Source organism: Tupaia chinensis, unplaced genomic scaffold (assembly GCF_000334495.1).
Source record: "Tupaia chinensis unplaced genomic scaffold, TupChi_1.0 Scaffold143584_1, whole genome shotgun sequence".
Lineage (NCBI taxonomy): Eukaryota > Metazoa > Chordata > Mammalia > Scandentia > Tupaiidae > Tupaia > Tupaia belangeri.
This window is the reverse complement of record NW_006203430.1, coordinates 5,337,559-5,344,190: the sequence shown is the minus strand read 5'-3', so window position 1 is coordinate 5,344,190 and position 6,632 is coordinate 5,337,559.

Sequence of the window (6,632 nt, the reverse complement as noted above, 5' to 3'; positions counted from 1 at the left end):
AAATTGATGCTCAGAGGGGTTTATACCTTTCCCAAAATTGCACAGCTATAGGCGACAAATATGGAGTTTAAATCCTTCTCTATTTAATTCTTAATCCTATCATTTTAACCTCAGCAACAGAAATAGACTTTCTTATATCTTGTTAACCTAGAGAGAAGAGACAGAACATATGGGTAGAAGAAATCTACAACAGTTTGATACAGAGGAATGTCCAAGGGTTAAAAGCAAAATACTTGGGTTCAAATTTCTACTCTCCTCTGCTCAGTGATCTAGGATAAATTGCTCAACATTTTTAGAACCCCTTAATTGAAAAATGCATACAATCCATTTTTTACCACTCAGATTTGTTAGATTTTTTTTTAAAAAATGCTCTTTTAAATTGTGAAGTGTTCGATTGTTGCTGTTGTTATTGCAGTGGCCAATGATAAAAAGGTGTCTTTTCTCACTCGGGCTATGAGGATTGTAAATGGCTACTTCTCACTGTAGTAAACACGGTTTCTATTGGCTCCCCATGGCAGCTCAGACCTCAGTGTTGCCATGCAGAAAGGCATCCTAGCTCAGAAATGCACCACTTCATTGCCTTCGTGGTCGAGGGTAGACGACGTGCTTATGGATAACTTAGTGTGCCGTGGCTGTCTTCCTGGGACTTCGCCGAGGGTAGATGCATGTTGTAGGAGAGCTCGTTACAGTCTGAAATGCTGGGAAGATACTGAGCTTCTCAACACAGTCATTTTCTTATCTATAGAACTTTTCAGAACCTTTAATGTGTTACAGTGAGCTGTGCGGGTCCAGAAAAGATTACAGTTTCTTAAACATTTTCAGCTGTTTTTAGGGAACTATGTTTTTTTAACCCCTGAAAGAGCATTTCATGAGAATAATGGTCTGTGACTCACCCAGGGAAATTCTGTAATCTGGAATGATTTAAGAAGCAAACAGTCAAGGTGAAAGAAATGAATATATAGAGTGCATCCTCAATTCCTCAGCAGGCTCATATCTTTCAACAGTCAAACTTTGAATGCCCTCTGGGTGCTGGGACAAGGAGATGTTTATCTTATTTCTTTTTAGATTTTTTTGGCCATAGAGTGCATGCACTCGCCAGAGAGAGCCAGAGAGAGAGAGAAAGTAAGAACTCACACTCCGTGGGGAATGACCACACTGAGATCCCTTCTCCTCCATTCTCCTCTAAAGATTTTGGGCAAGCCCATACACATGCCTGTCATGTTCTTCAGGCCACCAGGTCCCGTTCTTGAACCACAGAGTCAACCACGTGGGATCCAGCTGCCTTATCCACCATGCCACCTTCTGGCCCTTGTCTTACTTAACCTCTCTCCTAATAGTTATCTATCATTGTTATTTAGAGCAGCAAAGCCCACCTGGCCAGCAGTGCTCAGGGGTTTGGGTGGTAGATATTCTGAAGCCAACTCAGACAGTATCTGGTCGAGCACTGCTCTGCTTCCTTGCCCTAAGCTCTCACCGCCTGGGGCTTTCTATGTGACTCAGTCCCTGTCCTCTCTGTTGGAGTGGGGACATTTCTATAAGAAACTTTAAGTGTCCCAGGGTTGCTAAACTAAGAACACCTCTTTTTCCTCCAATAATCCAGTCTAAAAGAAGAAAGAGAGAGAGCCCTGGGTTTAGCACTAAGGTGACATTGTGACCTCTCAAGAGGGAGAGAATGGAGGTTGGACATGGTTCAGGCAGGGCTTAAATGCAACACCCTGCAAGACCTCCCTGAGCTTGCTAGTCATGCACATGCCCATCACCCAGGGCTGGGTGAGGCTAGAGTGGATCGTGGTGACAAGAACCACCATTGAGGGTGCTGTCTCTCCCCCCCCTTTCCCTTTCTTTCTACTACAAGAAATAAATATTCAAAAACTATGGGGCAAAAAACTGAATCCAGTGGTCAGACAGGAAAAAAACAAAAACAAAAAACCTGTTTCCTGGGGGACCCAGATGATATGTCTCCTGAACCTGGTGCACATTAGACTCAGAGAAAAGCAAAGGCAGGGCCATCTGAGACTCAGCTCTGAGCTCCAGGGCAGACACTGTCTGCTCTGCCCACGCGTCTGCCTGCACTGGTGGAGGGCGGTCTGGCTGCAGTGGTTGCACAATCGCCAGGGCGGATCTGGAGGACACTCCCGCCTACATCCTCAAATGTCTGTGGCTCTGGGCCCCACAGAGCTCGGCTGCACTTCACATGCACGGTCGGACTGACACTGCCCAGGACAGCTCTCTGCAAAGACAGCAATGCTCCACGTGGGCACTGGCCATTGTGGCAGCCGGGAACCACATGGGAGTACTGAGCATTTGAAATGGGACTAGCATAACCACGGAAAAGCATTTTTATTTTTATTTTTATTTCATTTTAATTCATTTAAATCTTCATAGCTGCTTGTGGTTGTGGCTCCCCTGTAGCACAGTGCAGATCTAACCCAGGCTGCTGCTGTTCTGCCCTGACTGTACAGAAGGTGGCACAGAGGGGCAAAGGACAGGAATGTGGTGAACTCAGATCTGTTGGTGGTTCCCAGTAAGGGACAATACCCCAACCCTGAGTCAGGCATCTGCATATGTGTGAGGATATTTTTGGTCAATCATAGGTCATGAGAGACACTAGGAGCATTTCCTGGGCAGGGACCAAGGATGCTAATGACCTCCCCTGGGAGAACAGACCCTCACAGAGAATTGTCCCAGAAAAGCACTGCCCAGGACAGAGCCTGAGAAATGGCCCAGACAGGAGCTGGCAGGTGGCATGGTGGTTAAATGTGCTGGACTCCCACATGGCCGACCATGGTTCGAGTCCCAGACTTGGTGACTTGCTGTCTCACTTTCTCTCTCTCTTTCTCTGTCCCTCTCTGGTCAAATTGAAATAAATAAATAGTTAAATAATTATTTTTTAAAAAAAGAAAAGAAATGGCCCAGACAAATTGTCATCCAGCACATCATTTTATCACATGGCTTGGGGTTAGGAGAGTAACAATTGGCGATATAGCCGAGCATTTGCACATGAAATGTGTGTGTGTGTGTGCGCACACACATGTGTGGGCACATGTGTATGTACATGCTTATGTGTGTGATTCAGAGATATATACCATGGCTGCAAGTTCCCATCGAACTCACAAGTAAATCATATTCACCGTCCTGCAGTTTGTTCTCACTTTCTAGCGACCTCAGGTTTGGAGCTGCTGGGTTTAATGCAACGCAGGCTCCGGGTCGCAGCCACAGGCTGAGCCTGGTGATTTGGTCCGCGCCTTCCTTCTCGCAGCCTGGAATCGGTCAGCCTGCTCTGCAGTGCCACCTGGCGGCTAGAAAGCTGTGCTTCTGGATCCCTGAAGAGGCTGACTGATAAGCCTCAATTCTTTTTTTTTTTTTTTTGAGAGGTTTTTGCTATATGGCGCGTGCGCTCGCCAGACAGACAGAGAGAGACAGAGAGACAGAGAGACAGAGAGCGAGAAATCACCCCCCGGGGGGGATGGCCACGCCGCAATCCCTTCTCCTCCGTTCTCCTCTCAGGATCTTGGGCACGCACGCACATGCGCTCAGCGTGAGTTTTAAGCCACCAGGTCCGGGACGCGAACCGTGGTCGACTACGTGGAAGTCCAGCGACATAGCCATTACGCTAACTGCTGGTCCCAAACCTCAATTCTTAATCATGCTGAGAAAGAGAGACAGGGAGAAGGGATAAACAACAAACAAAGGTGTTCTTCCCATTCCAAAAATGTATCCTGGTAGAAGACAGCATGAAGTGTGTTTGTTTATTTTTTTCCTTCCAAGAGTGAGAGATTTGGGGAGAGAGAGCACCTACCTCCTATGGGGTCTTAATGAGGCAATTCATGCCCAACCTCAGCCAGCCCCAGATCATGGGCACACCTGGCGTGCTCAGGGGAGTCTGGGCGCATGAAACTGGAACTTCCCATGTGGGTTTTACTGCTGTGTCACTGCCAGCCCCCTGAGGTGGGCCCGGGGAAGGCTGTCTTAGGTAACAGCTTCTGGGGAGGGTCTTAGAGAAGCCAAGGGCAGCAGGGTCTCCTGGAGACCACTCTGCTTCTGCTCCTCCCAGAAACACTCCCCAGCCCCGCTGGCCACTCTGGAAAGCCTGTGTCCAGGCTGTGGATGCTCCTGACTCAGTCATAACAGCTTCCGCCCTCCTCATCCTATCAAATGCAGGCCGGTGGCTTCTCCACTCTCCCAAACTCTGCCTTCCTCCTCCCTTACCCTCTGTGGCTCCTTCCTGACACACTTGCAGTACGCTTGCTTTTTCCGTTTCTCTGCCGCCTGTTCTGTCAGTTCATCTGTAAGTGAGGAGGGAGCTCTGGGCTCCTGTTTGGTGCCGTTTGGGTCCTCAGATCTATGCTTGGGGAAGGGCAGGATGAGAGGACATTTCAAGGCATCCAAGAGAGCCCGGAGCATCACCACTAAGCCAAATGTGTTTTGTATCTTAGAAAGACACCCCAGGGTGTCTCCCAGCTCAATCATTCAGGAACACTGGGTTATGAGAAGGGACGGATATCGGCATGAGAAATGTTACTTGTATTTGTTTACTCCACAGTAGAGAGCCTATAAGCCCTCCGCCCACTCCTGCTGATGCCCACGAGGGGTTCTGACACCCAGGAGCTGTCCTCACCCTACCAGGATGGGGCCTGGAGCTACCATTCGCCCATGGCAAACTCCTCCAGGGTAGAACAAAATATCTGGAGGGAAGGGGGTAAATGGGATCCCAGGTACACATCCACATGTGAAAACTGCACACCAGGGAGCGATGTTTACCCGAAGACCCTGCCACAGCATCTGGGCAGCTCCAGGAACAGGCAGGTGCAGCCACACAGGCCCACACTCTGAAGGCCTGCACACGGGTTGTTTTGGATTTCTCAATTACTAAGCTTTGAATCTGTGTTTTGTAAACTAAGTCCAATGGGACACTGGGGGATATATCCTCCTCTGGGCTCCACCTCCACATCTGTCTCTAGCAGGCTCTCGACAGACCACACCCCGCCCCTGCCCACCAGGCTCTCTGCCTTCCTCCTAGGGATGACCTTGGGACAGGAGGGTCAAGGAGGTCAAGTGGTAAGGTAGGGGTCCAAGCTTTCATGGAGGTCTGATCTCAAGAGAGCATGCCTTTGAACAGCCAATGAAAGATGCCAAGACAGGTCAAGAGAGAATGCAACAGGGAGGACACTTTTTCCCTCATTTTTGAATAAAGAGCCTGCATTTTCATTTTGCACTGGGCCCTGACAATCACATAGCTGGCGTCACTGCTGCCTGGGGCTGGCGTACGAGTCACCAGGAGTTGGGTAGGATCGCAGCAGCTGTGTGTACACCTTCGGCAGCCCTACAGCTCTGGGTCCTCGGGGAACAGCATCTATGCATATCCTGGACCATGGGCTGGGCAACTCAGAGAGGTCAGGAAACCTCCCTTGGGTGCCAGGTCACTCTTACACCAGGCCAAGGAACATGCCATCCTGTCCCTATCTTCCCTTAAATTGTGGTGACCCAGAGTAGTCTGTGCCTACCTACCAATTTTCTGCATCTTCTACAGCAGTCTGCAAGGTGCCAGATGGGACAAGGAATGAGGGAGTGTGGGAGCAGATCCCAAATCTGGTGGATGGTGAGACTCTCAGGCCAGGAACCCCACCTTGCCATTCTTGTATCTGTGTGGTGATGTCTTAGCACTTGTTCACAGAACTAATAAGAGCCGATGGTGTGGGCCTGGTCTCAGTGGCACATGCTGCTGGGACACTGTGCTCCACAGGCTGGGACCACATGGGAGACCCAGGTTAGATTCCTGGTCCAACCCAAAGACTGGTCCACCCAGTCATGGTGGCCTGCACCTATCATCCCGGCCACTAAGGAGGCTGAGACAAAGGATTGGGACCCAGTGAGGCCCAAACTAAAATGTAAATAAATAAGTGATGGTGTGAGTAGCCTTGAGGGCCTCAGAGGTCACCACGCTTTCACTAATCGTAACACCTCTGTCCCACTTACGGCCTCTTCTTGTGCCTTCCACACTCTTCTGTGATAACATAGATATACTAGCTCATTGTTTTGGTCAAGAGAATTGGGTGAAATAATAGCACTAAATTGTTTAAGGCAAAGTCGACTCTAAAAATGAAAGTCGTGGTGCAAGCACTCCACACTGGCAAATAGTACCTCATCAGCGAGGTCACTTGTAAATGTCCTGCTAATATTCAGACTGACAACAGAAAAGTATGACCACCTAGACCTAGAACAGAAAAATAGTTCAGGTGCTTGGGGAATCCTGGCCCTTTCCCGCAAAGGTCCTACAGTACAAGAAAACGCAGTACATAGGGAACTGGATGCATGGGGATAGCTGAGATTCAAATCCAAACCCCAGCGACGTGAAAAACATGCCGAAAGCCCATGTGCACATGCCCAAAATCCTCACCAGGTGGAGAAATAGAGGAGAAAGGATTAGATAATGACACTCCTCTGGGAAGTGCTTTCTTTCTCTCTCTGGTGAATGCATGTATCCTCTGGCAAAACAAACAAGTGTCTACTACTCAACAATGTCATATTGATTGTAATAACTATAGAGTTAAGCCATAGTGATGATATACATTTTTAAATATCATTCCTTACTATGCATAAGATCTTTTAGTGGTCAGTCCCCTTTCTGTGGC